Below are 17866 nucleotides of genomic sequence, written 5' to 3'. Positions count from 1 at the left end.
GCATTTCTAGTCACTCGCACAGACCACTCCATACCTGCATACACTGTAGAAGTGCCTGGTTATAAACAGGAGTTAGATTTTTTTCTCATACGGACTACTCACCTAGTCCTGTGGTTCTCCCTGCTCTGCTCAAGCTCACTCTGCTACTCTACCTGTTAGAAAAATATATAATAGTAATATGCATGCTTAGTGCATTTGAGTTTTAAAAAGGGTTAATACATTTATTCTGTTCACACTGCATGAATCTGCACAGCTATTAGAAACTTAACAAGAGGCATTTTCATTTCTGCTAATGTCATGAAAATAACAAGAGACATTTCATTTCTGCTAATGTCATGAAACTTAACAAAGAGATATTCATTTCTGCTTATGCTATGAGAAAGTATGCAGCTGCTAGAAGCATTGATAGAGAAAACAATAGATGCTTGAAAGTTTAAACCATAGTCAGCATTACTTGTACCAAAGCTAGAAATGTACCTTGAATCTAGACAAAATGTAACACATGTATTAGAACAGTACAATTGAAGAATTGAAAAGTTAAATGGGCTAAAATAAGCCCAAGGCCAGGTTGTTTTTCTCAAAATGTTTTGCAAAACAGCAGATAATCTAACTTAGTCAGCAATAAGGCTAGTAACATTTTCTGTAGAACATACAGAAAGCTGTGTCTAACTACGTCAGCAATAGAATAGTAACATTTTCTGTGTGACAGGAAGAGAACTGTATAAGAATAACATACTAATCACCAGTAATTCAGACAAACCTTGTGCCTACATGCTTTGTCTCCTTGCTGCAAGTAATAAAGGGTGCCTTGCTTGAACCTAAGGTGAATTGGTCTTTGAAGTTTTTTCCTTTGACAGATTGGTCCTTCAGACCGGAACCCTCTCTTCACCTCAGATCAAACGTCCAGGTGGTTGAAACCGTACGGGAAAGAAACCAAATTGGTTCTTCTTATATGGAAAGTCCTCCGACTGAATTGTCATTCAAAAGAGGCCAGCCACTTTCTGATCTATGACTGAAGGACGGGTCTCCGCGAATTGGTGATCAATCACATGGGCTCAGGTAAGGTGAATCTACTTTTTTCTGTTTTCTGTTTTAGATCAGGGACTAGATGTGTATTATTTTTGTCAGACTGTATTTTTCTTATAAGTCAGGGACAAAAAAGATTACTGTCTTGTCATAGATCAGGAGAAACAGAATAAGTAGGCAGTCATTCTGAAGAGACTATAACAAAATCCGTGGTACCACGTTAAAAATTAAGAGAAGTTACGTAATGATCAAAGGGTAGAACAAAATGGGTAATAATTGCACAAAAAGACCCCAAAATCCACCTTTAACAGAAGACGCAAAATATATGTAGTCGCAGCACGCCAATATTAGATATTATTCAAAATGGGTTAATAAATATGAATTTGATGGAAAATTAGAAAAATCCCCGCTTATCAAACTTATCAAACAGCTCAAAACCGATTCCAAAGGTCGGGTAAAAAAGCAACATCGATTAGGAATTCCTCAGGCACACAAGTGGCTTGAGGAAGTAAACCGTAGGGAACAAAAGAACAAAAATTCAAAAGCAATGTCTTTAGATAATGAGGACAGTAACTTAGTAGTAGCATCAGCACCTCCGCCTCCCTTACCAGAATATGAAGCAAGTGAACAGGTTAGTCCACCCCCACGATATCCTGTAGTCACTGAAGATAGAGATATTATGAAACTAAAACTGACTAAAATTAGAGATCCCATCGGGACCAGGTCCCGAACAAAGGCAGGTAATTCAGAAGAAGGCATCGAGTTATGGCAGATGGTTAAGAATTCATGATCTGTAAGAGAAGAAGAAGAAATATGCCCACTTATAGAAGTACCCAATCCTCAGGCAGGTCAAGACAATCAGGACCCAACTATCTTAGTGTATAGACCTTGGACTCCGGAAGATATCCAGAAAGTCACTGAGGGAATTCCCCATCCAAAGGTTAATTTTAGGAAATTCTCAGAAGATTTACAAGGAATAAGGTTGAGCTATAACTTAAACGGAGAAGAGATAGAAAAAGTAGTTAGACAGATTGTAGGGCCAGATTGGTACATGATTAGTGGGAACTGGAATCCCCATGACGCTGCACAAAAACCTCTCCCACATAGCAGCGCAGAAATAGACACCAGAGTAAAAGGTCTTACAGATCGCATCTCTGAAAAATGGAAACCTAGGGCAGACTGGACTTGCATTAATCAATGCATCCAACAAGAAGGTGAAACAATTGACCGGTACTACGCCAGATTGTTAGAGTGTTTTAATAACCACTGTGGAATGCAGGTTCCTGAAGATCAAACACAACATTCCCCATATGAACAGCAGTTAAAGAATGCATTTTTAAAGGGCAGTATTGCACCTATAAGCAGTTTTATTACAAAACATATGGTAGACCATCATACAAGCAGGTTACAATCATTACTTGAATATGCTAGGCATGCCGAAAGGCATTTTAATAGCAAAAAGAAAAAGAAAGCTCAAGTATTTTCTGTAGAAGATGGAGCAAAAGTTTATGTAGTACAGTCCGGGAAAAAGGGCAAGAAAAACACACAGGGAAGCAAACAATCTGATAAACGATCAGAGGACTTTGAAGGGTGGAAGAAAAGGGGAGAGTGTTTTAAATGCGGTAAAAAGGGACATTTGGCAAGAGATTGCAAGAAAAACAAGAAGGCAACAACGGAAGACAAGGAGGGTGAGGACTGACTATATGATAGTCAGGAATCACTAGAAGGGGCTAGCAAAGAAAGGACAAATGAGAATGTGATAGAGGGAGTAGAGGAAGTGCAGGAAGTTAGTGACAATAAAGAAAATTAAATATTAGACCTAACTTTATTGAGCTTGGAGCTCTATTTAGCGGACAGGAAACCAGAAGTTACACTCTTGGTAGAAGGGAGGGAAGTCAAATTCTTGTGTGACTCAGGGGCATCACGAACCCTGATACATCCCTCCAAACTGCCAGAAAACACAGAGTCACCTGATTAGATACTGGTCAAAGCAGCTAATGGACAGCTGTATCGGGAGCCTCTCTCCCATAACATTGCAATAACTGATCCAGTTTCAGGACTGACACAAAAAAGCAAAATTTTTGTTTCTGCAAAATGCCCAGTAAACCTCTTGGGCAGAGACCTCATGCAGCTATTTGGTATAGCAATAGTCCCAACCATGCAGGGTATGGAAGCACAGCGACAAATTGATACCTTTGCAGTGCAATTGGAGGGTGAATTTTTTATTGGTACAGCCAGGACTTGGTTACGACTGGTCCAGGGACTGTGACCAAAGAGTTAATGAATGTAGCCATCAGCAAGTTCCCCTCCCTTGACATTGATAAGCAACACCTGTTGCACTGTACCCTGTATTATTGTAACACACCAGGACCTGATAAAGAATATGAGCAAGAATTATTTAGGAATCATGCAAACAGATTTGTATTGCGTAACCTGTACTGCGACACAGAAGGGAACAGTGTAGCCAGCTGTTCATTGCCCCAGGAGTTCTTTGCACTTTATAAATCTAATCGATTACCTCATGTTAGCTTAACCAAAAACAGAAATATAGAATGGGCAGACCAAGGAGAAAAAGTCACGAGATGGGAGAAACAGACAGAACTAGAACTGTCAGAACAGGGAATACAAATAAAGAAGTTGAATTGGATAACTCAGACAAACCCAGCTTGCACTTGCAGTCTAGCGAGGACAGCTGATTGACACTCCTGTTAAAGGAGGAAGAAAATGCCTTACGAAATATACCAGAGACCCTCTGGTCAACAGGGAAATCAGATGTAGGACTCATTCGTACAGCGGGACCAGTTACTACCATGCCAAAGTCAGCATTTAGACCACAAAAAAGACAGTATCCCTTAAGAAAAGATGCAGAGGCAGGGATAAAGCCTATTATAGCAGCCTTACTTAAAGGAGGGATACTAGTAGAATCTCCCAATTCACCATGTAACACACCCTTATTTCTAGTTAAAAAGGCCAAAGCAGAATGGCGTATGGTCCAAGATTTACAAGCTGTAAATTATGCAGTAATACCAAGAGCCAGACCCACGTGTTAGACCCACACCCTGTTGAATGATATGAAACCTCAACAGAAGTATTTTTCTGTGGTAGACATCAGCAATGCGTACTTTTCGATACCGATACACCCTGATAGCCAGTATTGGTTTGCATTCACATTTCAGGGGAAAAGGTCTACATATACGCGACTACCACAGGGATATTGTGAAAGTCCAACAATATTCTCACAAGAAATGGCAAGCAACTTGGCGGGATTCACCCCACCAAGAGGCAGTCAGATTTTACTTTATGTTGATGACATCTTGCTGGCAGCCCCCACCCAGCAGGAATGCAGAGAAGATACCATAGCACTTCTACGATTTTTAGCCGCTGAAGGACATAAGGTAAATAAAAGTAAACTGCAGCTTTGGAAAAAAACAAGTCAAATACCTAGGATATGTAATATCCAAGGAAGGTAGAACATTAGATGAGGACAGAAAAATAGCAATTTTGCAAGCACCAAAACCCACTACCAAGAAGGAAATGATGTCCTTCCTGGGTACAACCAATTTTTGCCAGAGCTGGATTCCAAACTATGCCTTGGAATCTGCACCTCTGACTGACCTTATATATAAGAAACCTATGGCAGCGCAGGATTTGTTACAATGAACACCAGGGGCAGAATCTGCTTTCTGCAAACTAAAGCAGTTAATAGCGTCCTCATTAGTTCTGGGATTGCCAAACTACCATAAACTTTTTTTCCAAACTGTAGATTGTAAGCAGGGTTACATGACATCAGTATTAACACAACAGCATGGGGATAAGCAATGCCTCATTGCTCACTATTCATCACAACTAGACCCAGTGGCACGATCCTTACCTCACTGTGTACAAGCAGTAGTTGCAGCTGCAATGGCAGTACAGGCTTCAGCCTCAGTAGTTTTGTTCCACCCTCTCACTTTGAGAGTACCTCATGCAGTCACTATTATTTTACTACAAGAAAAGGTGGCATATCTTTCCCCTGCTAGGCATCTTTCCTGTATGACTATATTGTTGAGCCAACCTCATATGACAATTGAGCACTGCATGACTTTAAACCCTTCTACTTTGCTCCCAAACCCTGCAGACGGCACACCACACCACTGCCAGCAGGTAATTGAGCAAAAGACACTACCTAGAAAAGATCTCACGGATGTCCCCTTGGATGATGCCGAGGTGACATACTATGTGGATGGCTTGTGCAGAAGGGGTCCTGCAGGACAGAACGTAGTAGGATATGCAGTAGTTTCTGATACTGGGACAACAGAAGCAAAACCTTTACCACACAACTTATCTGCACAGGCAGCAGAATTGATTGCCCTGACATGTGCATGTACCTTAGCAAAGGGTAAATGTGTAAACATTTTTACTGATAGCCAATACGCTTTTTCTACTGTACATGTTTTTGCTCAACAGTAGAAAAAACGGGGAATGATAACATCTACTGGCAAACCTATAAAACATGCACAGTTTATTTTAGATCTTTTAGAATCTATTCAGTTACCTCAGAAAGTAGCCATTTGTAAATGCACAGCTCACCCCAAGCAACAAGATAGGATTTCAAAAGGTAATGTGAGAGCTGATACAGCTGCAAAACAAGCAGCCACAAAAGTATTTCTTTTAAATGAGGAATTACAACCCTCTGAGATTTTAGATATGTTAAAAACAATGCAGACACTCACTACACAACCTGAAAAACAATGATGGATAAAACGAGGAGCAATCCTCAAAAAGGGGCTGTACATCTCTAGAGAAGGAAAACTGATACTACCCTCTAATTTGTTTCGATATGCAGCTTTGTTGAGCCATGGGCAATGCCATGTCTCAACAGGGGGGATGGTACAGCTGGTGAAACAGGTGTTCACAACGTATGGATTTACAAACTACTCTAAAAAATTGTGTTTGATGTGTCAGATTTGTAACAAACATCATGCACAGGGGGCGATAAAGCCCAAGAAAGGGAGTTTCCCTACACCACCATATCCATTTCACACTATCTGTATGGATTTCATAGAATTGAACAAATGTGAAAATAAGAAGTATTGTCTTGTCATTGTAGATATGTTTTCCAGATGGGTGGAAGCCTTTCCAACCAAAAATCCAGATGCAGCTACGGTGGCAAAGGTATTTGTCAAGGAAATCATTCCTAGGTTTGGTATTCCATAAAGGATCTACAGTGACAATGGTACACACTTTGTAAATCAAACCATACATCAGTTGAGTAAGCATTTTGGTATTTCTTTAAAAAATCATTGTGCATACCATCCACAATCTGCAGGGCTAGTTGAAAGGCATAATGGTATACTAAAAAACAAACTGAGAAAATTAATAGCTGAGACAGGGAAAACTGGTTATACTGTTTGCCCCTGGCACTGTTGAGCATGAGAACTGTTCCTACAGCAAAAGGATTGACTCCTTTTGAAAAATTATTTGAAGGGCTTATTATACACCCCAGTGGAAACTTCTCATGTCATCAGACCAGGAAGCTGATTTCACACTAGCTGAATATATGAAAAAGTTGTTGAGTTCTAAACATCTCTTGCAGTCAAATTCTGTTTCAGATAGAAAACAAACCGAGACATCAGAAGTGGCAGTGACGCCAGAGATTGGGTGTGGATCAAAAACATTAAGAGAAAGAATTGGTCATCACCAAGGTGGGAAGGTCCCTACCCGGTGCTTCTTTCCACACCCACTGCAGTCAAGATAGCAGAACGAGCTTCGTGGATACACCTGGCGGACTGCAAATGGTTAAGAACTTTTAGTTGGACAAAAATCTTACCTCTCCATCGGGGCCCTCAGCACAAAGTCTGGCTACAAAGGGGGGTCAGATCAATAGGACTGATCCGTCTCAACCCCAGTGAAGAAACCATCGGTGCTGAAGGTCCTATTAGGGCAGAGAGTAAGAGCACGTGTCCAAGATGATGGAATCCAGTAAGATCCAAATACACCTACTTGGAAGAGTCGGAGAAAACATAAATGCAGAGCAACCATTTCCTCAAAAGTATTGCATAATCATCCTGTTGACTGTACTAGTGACAATAATCTTTTTGTTGTGGCCATTCCTTTTCCCAGCCACACAAATTGAACTAAACAAGCGTGCAGAGTGGCATGCAGAGTGGCACCCGAACTTTAACACTTACCAGGCAATCAAATATGTGTATGCTGAGACCTTCAATGTTTCAAATTGCTGGATTTGCACAGCTTTGCCAACAGCATATGGGGGGTTACTGTTAACTTCAGTTCCCTTAGGAGCCAACAAGACCTGGGAAAACTTAATTTATGATACATCAGATGTCACATCATAAGATAAAGTAGCATTGCACTTGTCTGTTCGACACAAGGGAACTGTGTGTTTTTACAAGAATGATACAGTTCAGGTGGGTTGGAGCAATTGCAATGTGACTGTTCCCTATAGATGCTACACTAAACCTGATAACATTGGATCCTATTGCAACACAAGCTATGATTCATTTGTTGAACTGATGCAAAGGACAATTGGTGAAGTAAAACATAATGCTGACCTCTATAGACAACTGTCTATAATCGACAAAAAAATGTTTCATGCAGAGCCAGGGCATAGTAAAGTTACTACCAAAGTAGAAGATTGTTACTTTGTATGTGGTAGGAAAGCATATAAATGGTTACCTGAGAATTGGTCCGGCAGTTGTTTTTTGGGGTACCTGGTTCCAGCCATACGACACACAGCAGTTTTACCTCAAGGGAAAATTCGGAATGTTCGAGAAATCAAGAAGCCTGTCAGCCCAGTGGGGCAAATCAATGCACGCTGGAAAAATCATCATGCTGTGGGCTTAGGGAAAAATGGACTGACACATATGGACTTGAGTGATACTGTTATATCATGGGCAGGTGTACTGCCAGCATATGGAGCAGCAAAATCAATCTGGGAACTGAGAAAATTGTCTAAGCTTCTCGAAATAATGAGCAATGCAACCTTTTCTGCCCCAGAACTAGTGACTGATGAACTGACTGCCATGAGAACAGTGGTGCTTCAAAATCGCATGGCTCTTGACTTCACCCTAGCGGCGAGAGGAGGTATGTGCGCTTTAATCCAGGAGGAGTGCTGTTCATATATTCCTGACCACAAACACGAGATAGACAACCATCTTGAGGTAATTCAGCAGGTGTCAGTCATGATCAAACCAGGACCAAATCCATTGACGGACTTTTTCCAGAAATTGTTTGGGGGGTGGGGCAGTATCCTGATGAACATTCTGATTGCCATCTGTGTAGGAATAATCCTACTGGTGGTATGTGTTTGCTGCTGCATCCCCTGCATAAAAAGACTGATTAAAGACTTTATAGACATTTCAGTTTCAGAAATCTTGTACTAAGGTGCTGAACTTGAAGAACTGCTGAAAAACTGAAAATGCTTTCATAAGTTTAAACTGAATGACTCTCTTAACTGCAAATCCTGAGTAGGAAGAGGTTAGGGGAAAAAAAACTGTTTATGCTTATCTTGAGAATAGAATACAAGTATTAAAAGGGGGGAAATGTTAGAAAAATATATAATAGTAATATGCATGCTTAGTGCATTTGAGGTTTCAAAAGGGTTAATACGTTTATTCTGTTCACACTGCATGAATCTGCACAGCTATTAGAAACTTAACAAGAGGCATTTTCATTTCTGCTAATGTCATGAAAATAACAAGAGACATTTAATTTCTGCTAATGTCATGAAACTTAACAAAGAGATATTAATTTCTGCTTATGCTATGAGAAAGTATGCAGCTGCTAGAAGCACTGATAGAGAAAACAATACATGCTTGAAAGTTTAAACCATAGTCAGCATTACTTGTACCAACGCTAGAAATGTACCTTGAATCTAGACAAAATGTAACACATGTATTAGAATAGTACAATTAAATAATTGAAAAGTTAAAATGGGCTAAAATAAGCCCAAGGCCAGGTTGTTATTCTCAAAATGTTTTGCAAAACAGCAGATAATCTAACTTAGTCAGCAATAAGGCTAGTAACATTTTCTGTAGAACATACAGAAAGCTGTGTCTAACTACGTCAGCAATAGAATAGTAACATTTTCTGTGTGACAGGAAGAGAACTGTATAAGAATAACATACTGATCACCAGTAGTTCATACAAACTGTATGCCTACATGCTTTGTCTCCTTGCTGCAAGTAATAAAGGGTGCCTTGCTTGAACTTAACGTGAATTGGTCTTTGAAGTTTTTTCCTTTGACACTACCCTACCCCATTCTCACCCACCCCCTCTTTTCTTAAACGTATTCCTACCTAACTCCCCCCCTCATTAACAACATCCAATCAATATCTCTGCCCAGCCCTATCAATCAGTCCACTCCCACCCCATTGAGCCACATAGATCAACCCCTCAGCACTCTCACCTGTTACTCTACCCTACTCCACCTATGCACTGTCATAGCCACTAAATAACAACCCATCCCTCCCCTTCCTACTCTCGCTTTCTCACCAAACCCCACTACACTACAGCACTAACCCCTCTACTTTTAGGGTCCACTTCTACACAACATCTCCTCATCTCTATCAAAATATAATCCCATTACTTAGCATACTCCTCTCCCTAAATACCTCAAACCTACCACATTAGATTATACTCTCCCCAAACACTTAATCTCCCCTCTGTCACCTCTCCCCTCAACCATAATACTCTCCAAGGCCAACCAACATGCACTCTCCAACCACACTCTCAATCTCAGTATTACTCCTTTTCACTCTCCTTTTAACCCTATTCCTTTTCTCCACTCTACACCCCATCTCCTTGTCTACTAACCTCTCTCCCACCACATCCATTAAAACCTCCTTACCTATTCTGCCCAAATGCTATTCAGACATCTCTCAAAGCCTCTATTAACTAAATCCCCTCCTCCACCACAAAGTGAAGCCAGTTTCTTCTACACTTAAAAACAAGAAACCAGTTAAAACTACCACTCTTACCCACTTTATACTTTCAAACAAATCACTCCAAAACCTCACCCAGGCTTACACATTCATGTAAAATCTCTAACCACCCCACCATAGCTCCATGCAGTAATATACACCCCAACCCAGGACCCACCAGTCTCCACCATCTCCCTACATCCAATAGAAATTCCCATAAGACATTATATATTGTAAACCTAAACTCCAGAGTATCAAGAATAAAATCTCTGACTTTCATGTTTTGGTCACTCACTGACAACCAGACATCATAGCAACCACTGAGACCAGGCTAAAGCTCCACATTGAAGACACTGAATTTCTCCCTCCTGGCTTTCAAACAATAAGGTTAGACCGAACCCATAAAAAAGGTGGTGGTGTAGCTCTTCTGTTTTCCAACTCCCACAATCTTCTTCCACCATACCACAGTTCTCAAATGCAGAAATTCTCATCTCATTCCTAAATATAAACTACAAGAAGAAATTCTGTAGACTAGCCCTCTGTATACCCCCTAGAAATAACATTCCCATACTGGAGGATATCCTAGCATAGATTTCCACCAACATTAAAAATTAGACTATCATACTAAGTGATGTAAATATCAACTGGCTTGAATTAAACTCCAACCACCCATCCTCAAACATCAGTCTCTTCAACTTCACCCAGCTCATAGACACCCCCACCAGGCCAAACAAAGGGACTTATAAAGGATCCATCTTGGACTGGATTCTAGTGTCTAACCTCAACAAAATATCCTCAGCTGGAACACTCCCAAATGCCCTCACCGATCATCTCCCAGTCTTTATTAACCAAGCTTCCCCACCCAGTCAATGCCTGCATCAATATATACAAACAAGGAATCTGTCCTCATTCAACCCCATCACCTTCAACAGTATTGCAAAAGCAACTAACTGGGATTTACTAAAATCCCTCCCACTAGATGATGCTGTTGATTACTTCAACACCACCTTCATGAACACCTAAAATAGCCCTGCACCTGTACATGTACAGAAGATAAAAATAACCATGCCCTCTGGCTTACCAGAGCCACTTGGCTTCTCATGCATGCCAGTGACAAAATATGGAAGTTATGGCAGGAACACAGAAATACCCTAGACCTTCTAAAATTCAAAGAGCTTCACAACCATGTAAAAAACTAGTCAACAGAGATTAAAAAAGAACATTACCTAAAACTTCAAAGCAACCACCAGCAAAATCCAAAGAAATTCTGGGCTTCCATAACCTCACTACTTAAGCCAGGCAAAAAACAATCCTTGCCCATTACCTGACAAATGTCCTGAAGAAACAGCCACCAGTTTCAATACTTTCTTTATCAACTCCATAGCTGACATCACAGCAAAATTCTGCCAGACAAATGTCTGCACTAGCCAAAAATCCATGCTTAGATCTCCTACCCATTCTATCTCCCATGCTCAAACCCAACTCTCACAAGAACATACCACCCACCCCTCCTCATACTTCACCCTAAAACCCACCCCATCCTCAACTATAAAACAACTACTAATAATATTTAAACCCTCTTCCAATGGCCCAGATAATCTACCCTCAGAGTACCTAAAAATTGCCACTGATAGTATCTCTTATCCCATAAGCATACTTATAAACAAATCCATCCTATAGTCCTACAGTCCCAAAATCTATAAAAAGGCATTCTTCCTCCCTCTCCCTAAAGGAGGCAATAATACTGACATCATTAACTTCTGACCCATTGCTATTCTGTCTTCAGTCTCCAAAATCCTAGAAGAATGCATCAATTCCCAACTTCTTTACTACCTTCTGTTCAACCAAATACTATCACCTTCACAACATGGCTTCAGACCTGGACATAGTACCACCACTGCCCTTCTCTCCTTTATGGATACTGTAAACAGAGCCCATGATACTGGTAAAATTGTCTCAGCCCACACTCTTGACCTATCCAAAGCCTTGAACACCATTTCTCATCCTCTTCTAATCTCCCAGCTCTCCACAATCGGTCTCCCCCCCCCCCAAAACTGGTTGTCCAGTTATCTACATGAAAGACAACAAGCTATCAGATGGAAAAATGCCATCTCTCCTTTCCTTAACACCACCACCAGCTTCCCCAAAGCTCAATACTTGGACCAGTCCTATTTAGCATATTCATAAACAACTTCAATGCATCACTATCTCAGGGAACCATCATTTAGTATGCAGATGACTCCACTATCATCTGCTCTGCTAACTTTGTTTCTCACTTACTTATACTAACTCAAAATGCATTTTCCTCCACAGAATCATGGATGCATAACAACCACCTCACCCAAAACCCTAAACAATCCAAAATCATTCTTTTCACCCCCAAGAAAACAACCCCCTTATATAAGACAAACTTCACCATCTTCTGTCTTAACAATTCATTAACCAAAGTCGTTACACACACAAAACTCCTCTGAGTCACTATCGACAAACACATGAAATTCAACCTTCATATACACTCACTGTAAACTTGGTACCCTTTGTAGGCATAATCACTTCCTAAGCCATCCACAAGAATAACCTTAGCATGTACATACCTACTACCCTCTCTCCTCTATGGTGTACCTCTACTTACTAACATCCAAAGTGCCTCTAAATCTAAACCCGAGGCATGCTACAATAAAATTGCCAAATTCGCAAGCAACTCCAAACACTCCACCCATCACTGCACTGCTTTAAAATCACTGAACTGGCTAGAACTACCTAACAACCTCTCCTATCTGCAACTAACCACAGCTCATAAAATACTCTTTAAACCCCAAGACTGTCCTGCCCTTAGCTCTACAGTTAACTACTGCCACTCTAATAGGTCCCTTAGATCAGAGGACGCAAAGCTTTTACAATTTCACAAACCTAACCTCCCACCTTGCCAGTTCTTTATTCTTACTGTATAGCCAAGAACTGCAATACTTTGCCTCTAACCATCAGAACAACTCCAAACCCCTCCCTTTTCAAAAGTTCCCTTCATACCCACCTTTCTTCATGCTGGACGTGTGCTTGTACCAAGCCCCTAAAATATGTAGACCCGTATTTCTTGACATCATTGTCTTATTGTGTTTTTTTATGGAATTCTACCACTGTATACAGATATCATACTCACAATTAGCCATGTATCTACTTACCTAGAACTGATTATATAGGCTCACTATTGCTCAATGATGTTCCTACTCCAGGTTCATCTCATCACTTATATATGCTATTTCCTTGTTACTGAGTTGTATTTTCTTTGCAACTTTATTGTAATCTCATCCTGTACTGTGCAGCTTTACTTGTATTGCATTTCTTTTATTGTATTTACATCTTGCACTTTGGAGCTTTTCTCCCTGGGCGTCCACTGAAAATGGGTTCCTAGTGGACTTTCCCAGTAAACAAAAAACAAGTGAATAAATAATTTAGGCTCCTGGCATTGATCAGTAACACTGTGAGGCTTTGTTGAGTTGATTTTGCTATGTTGGTAGTTTTGTCAGTTTGGCATTGCCTAAAAAAGGCACTTTGGGGTGAACAAAGCCTTAGCCAGTATTCAAAAACCTAGAGGGGAAAGGTGCAGACCATCCTTGGCACAGAAACATGGTCTGTTGACCTTGTCCTCCCTAATTGATAAATACTGGACCCCCTTAGAATGACACCAGAAATACACCCAGTTGTTGAAATCAGCCATGTTTTTGCTCATATTGTGGCATCATCCTAGATGATGGCAATATGCTGCTCAGTGCCAAGCTCACACCAGCCTAAGACACATAATCTGAAAGCTTTGTAATGTCATTCTTCAGATAGTCCATGGAGGTACATCTCAGGTCATTTACACCTACATGGACTATGATGGAATCATACTTTTACCCGAGGCGCAATGACTTGAGTGCATTCATGATTTGCTGGATCCCAGCTCCAGATAAGCAACTAACAGTTCTCTTCTCCTTGTTCAGCCTGGCAACAGGAGGATCAGTATATCTTACAATGGAGTTCCCTATGATGAGCGTCCTGGGAAGTGTGTTTGCTTGCCTTCAGGGCTTAGTGTTTGGGGCTCCACTGAGAGTGACAATATGTGTGCCATTAGGTGCTGTTTTTTTCTGAGTGCCTTTGGGCTTACTGAGGCTTATCTTTGATAGTGGGTGATCTAGTTGATATTTGTTGTTTAGGAAGATTGCTTTAAGTTCCTCAGTATACATTAGTCTATTGGGTATTGTGTGCTATGTGGGGTGGATGCTGTGTGCATGGTTTCAATGACCTGCTGTGGTCTTGTTTTCAAGAAGTTAGCCTCTAGTGCCATTGTCTGTAATTCTTTAAGGATTAAGTGGTTGTCAGTAAACATAAGACAATTGCTACATTGTCTCAAGATGCTCATATCCTTCCTTCCTGAACAAGTGCATCAGTTATTTTGCCCTAATCCCTCTACATGTTCAGTCAACAAGGGACAATGAGATCTACATTTGGCTCTTAGGTCTCCTTTATGAATTCCCTCCATTTCCTGTGATTACAAAATTCATTCAGAAAGCCAGAAGATGCAAGACCAAAGTGATCCTCATTGCCCTTTACTGACCTTGCCAAGTCTGGATCCCATACCTCCGGTCCCACCTTCTAAGTCCACCCTGGATGCTGGCTTGCAAGCCAGATCTTATCTCGCATCTTCCTCTGCATTCTCTCCCAGACCTAGAGACCCTGAAATTAACTCACTGGTTACTGCAGTTCTAGAAATGGCTAGGGACACCAGGTTTTCAGAAAATGTAGTTCATATCCTCACTGCCTCATAAAAGTCTACCACCAGAACAGTGTACCAAAGCAAATGGAAAAGATTTTCCTTTTGAGCTATGGGAGAAGGTCTGGATCCCTTCTCTGTATCCCCTCCCTCTATTTTAATATTCCTTTCCAAATTATTCCCAAGGAGTCTCCTTTCTCTACAAAGTCCAACTTGCAGTCACTTCCAATTTTTCATATAGGCCAGAACAAAGCTCCCATAGCTGCATTAAAGGTATCCGAAACAACACCAGTGTAGTCTGTGTAGCCAAACAACTCAACTGAAAAACAAAAAATAGTCAACATATTGGTGGAAACCTAGAGGAATGCAATGGCCAAAATAAAAGAAAAACTCACTTTATTACAAAAAGTTAAGCACTTTTGTCCCCGTTATCTGAGACTTCATCAGAACCATTAAAGGTATCTAAAACCTTACTTAAAGGAACAGTTCTTCTTTGGCCTTAATATGAGAACCTGTCCCTCCACTGTATGCCATAGTGATGCTTCAAGCTGTCATACAATCCCTTTTTGAACCAGCGGCTTCTGTGGATTTAAAGTTCTTGACATGGAAAATCATATTTTTTGGTAGCAGTTACTTCTGCTAAGAGAATTTCAGAACTACAGGCTCTTTCATGTAAACCACATTATTTGTTTTTTCACAAAGATAGGGTCTCCCTGAAACCAAATCCTTCTTTCTTTCCTAAGGTAGCATCAGAATCCAGCATAAATCAATCCATTAATTTACCTGTATTCTTTCCAAAAATTTCCAACAAAAGAGAGTATGCATTACATTTATTTGATATTCATAGGAAGCTTAGGTTTTACTTGCATAGAACTAAAAACTTTAGGACATCAGACCAATTATTCATTGCCTTATCCAAATCAAAACTGGGACAAGACATATAAAAAGTAACTCTTTCAAAATGGCTATCAAGTTGTATTTCATTTGTTTATGACAAGTTAGGTCTGCCCCCTTCTAAGAAACCAAAGCACATTCAACAAGGGCAGTGGCAATCTCTACAGTTTTTCATCATCAGTTTCCCATTGATGAGATCTCTGAAGCTGCTGTTTGGTCTACAGTGCACACCTTTGTGCCTCATTACAAAGTGGATGCACAATCCAGAGCTCATTCCTCCCTTTGGCTCTGCTTTTCTCATGAACATTCTTCCTTTAATGCCAGCCAGGAAATTATTTAGCTAGAGATTCTGTCCAATTTGGTGAATCAGATGAAAATGAAGGTTATGTACTCACCATAATGATAGATCCGTGTTGTTCTGTTTTTGTCTGGCTCAGCATTTCTCCCACAATCCCCCTTCAAATTGTCACCTACAGCTACGTGTAGAACACGTAGCTCTGCAGGAGTTTACTTTTCTCTAACCTCAACAGGCTAGTAACCTTAGTATTCTTATAGAACACTTTATCTTTCAGTTTCCTGTTGGATCATGTTTTTTAAAAACGGACATGCTCAGTGCAGTATAAGGGTGAGTCAGCAAACGCAATTCAAGTCTTATTGTTAACTGTCATAATTGTGGTGCAAATCATGAGTCTAAAAGAGAGAAGTGCTTAGCAATTGGTCAGCAATGACACAAGTATAAAAAAATGGAACCACTTTCAAAAGTTTTGCAAATCAAGCAAGCCTCACTCAATTATTAAGAAAGGTCACTCAAAAAAGTAAGCTGATCATGTAGAAAGCTGCATCTGTGTAGATGGTGTATCAGTGGTCGGTGAAAAGATCAATGCAGTAGATTTGTTGGCAAACAACAAAAGTGTTTTGTACTGTCCTGATCAATGGTAAACCCATGGAACTCAAAGTAGACACTGGTTCAAAGTGTAATGTAATGTCAGCAGAAACATTTGCTAGAGTGAGAGCTGGTGAACAACTTAGTTTGGCTAATTGTGAGTAGCTTGTCGCTTATGGAGGTGAAGAGATTCAAACCGATGGCTCAGTAGTGCTTTCATGCTATTCGGATGGCAGCAGTTACAGCTTGCAATTTTATGTAGTTAGAAGACCTGTGCAGTCATTATTAGGTCTCAGAGACAGTTTAAGAATTAAACTGCTTTCTTAACCCAAAGAAGTCCATCATGTAAGCACATGTCCCAGTTCCAGCTTCAGTGATGCTATTTTCTCAGACTATGCTGATGTTTTCGATGACAAGCTAGGCAAACTTCCAGTTTTGTACTCCATGAAAGTAGACCCAGAGGTCAGTCCAGTGGTCAGACCAGCCAGGAGAGTTCCAATAGCTATGCAGGACAAAGTCAAGGTCCAGTTAGACATGATGGTGCAACAAGGTGTGATTTGTCCAGTCACAGAGCCAACTGAGTGGGTGTCTTCCATGGTAGTTGATCATAAGAAAAGTTCAGATGAAATCAGAATATGCATTGACCCAAGAGACTTGAACAAGGCAATAAAGAGACCTCATCATCCTATGTATACAGTCGAGGAAGCTACCACCCTCATGCCAAGTGACACTGTTTTTTCTGTCTTTGATGCAAAGAGTTCATTTAGGCAAGTAATGCTTGATCACAAATTTTCATTACTGACTACATTCAGCACACCATTTGGTAGATACAGATTCTTCAGGATATCTTTTGGAATATATTGTACCAGTGAAGTCTTTCAGCATGCAATGGAGCAATTTTTTTCGGGTTATATGTGTGATATAATACTGGATGATTTACTAGTTGGAGGTAATGGAGAAGCAGAGCATGACAGAAAAATCAGGAAAGTTCTGGACAGAGCGCGTGAAGTGAACTTGAAGCTCAGTCCTCTGAAATGTAAATTCAGGCTACCAGAAGTTACTTATGTAATTCATTTACTTACCAGTACAGGCTTACGACCAGACCCTTCCAAACAAACAGCCATTCTTGAGATGCCAGCTCCAGACAATGTCCAAGTCCTACAGCCTTTCCTTGGTATAGTTAACTATTTGGGCAAATTTATCCCTGACTTTAGTGAGTTATCAGCACCTTTGAGAGAGCTGACACACAAAAATGGTGCCTTGTCATGGTTGGAACACCAGAGAGCATTTGATAACCTTAAACAGCAGACTGCCAAACCGCCTACATTGAGATACTATGATGTCCATAAACCAGTAGTTCTTTCCTGTGATGCTTCAAAGTTCGGTCTTCAT

General features: G+C 40.5%; 1 protein-coding gene across 2 annotated transcripts in view; it reads left to right on the top strand.

Annotated features, from left to right (window-relative positions):
* Positions 1–17866, top strand: part of ARMH1 (armadillo like helical domain containing 1) — an 859505-nt gene that overhangs the window by 401661 nt on the left and 439978 nt on the right. The window lies entirely within an intron of this gene.

The sequence above is a fragment of the Protopterus annectens genome, chromosome 10.part0, assembly GCF_019279795.1.
Source record: "Protopterus annectens isolate FY-2018-M chromosome 10.part0, PAN1.0, whole genome shotgun sequence".
In the NCBI taxonomy this organism is placed as follows: domain Eukaryota; kingdom Metazoa; phylum Chordata; order Ceratodontiformes; family Protopteridae; genus Protopterus; species Protopterus annectens.
The sequence above is the reverse complement of the archived record's forward strand: the minus strand, read 5'-3'. Positions and strand labels throughout refer to the sequence as shown.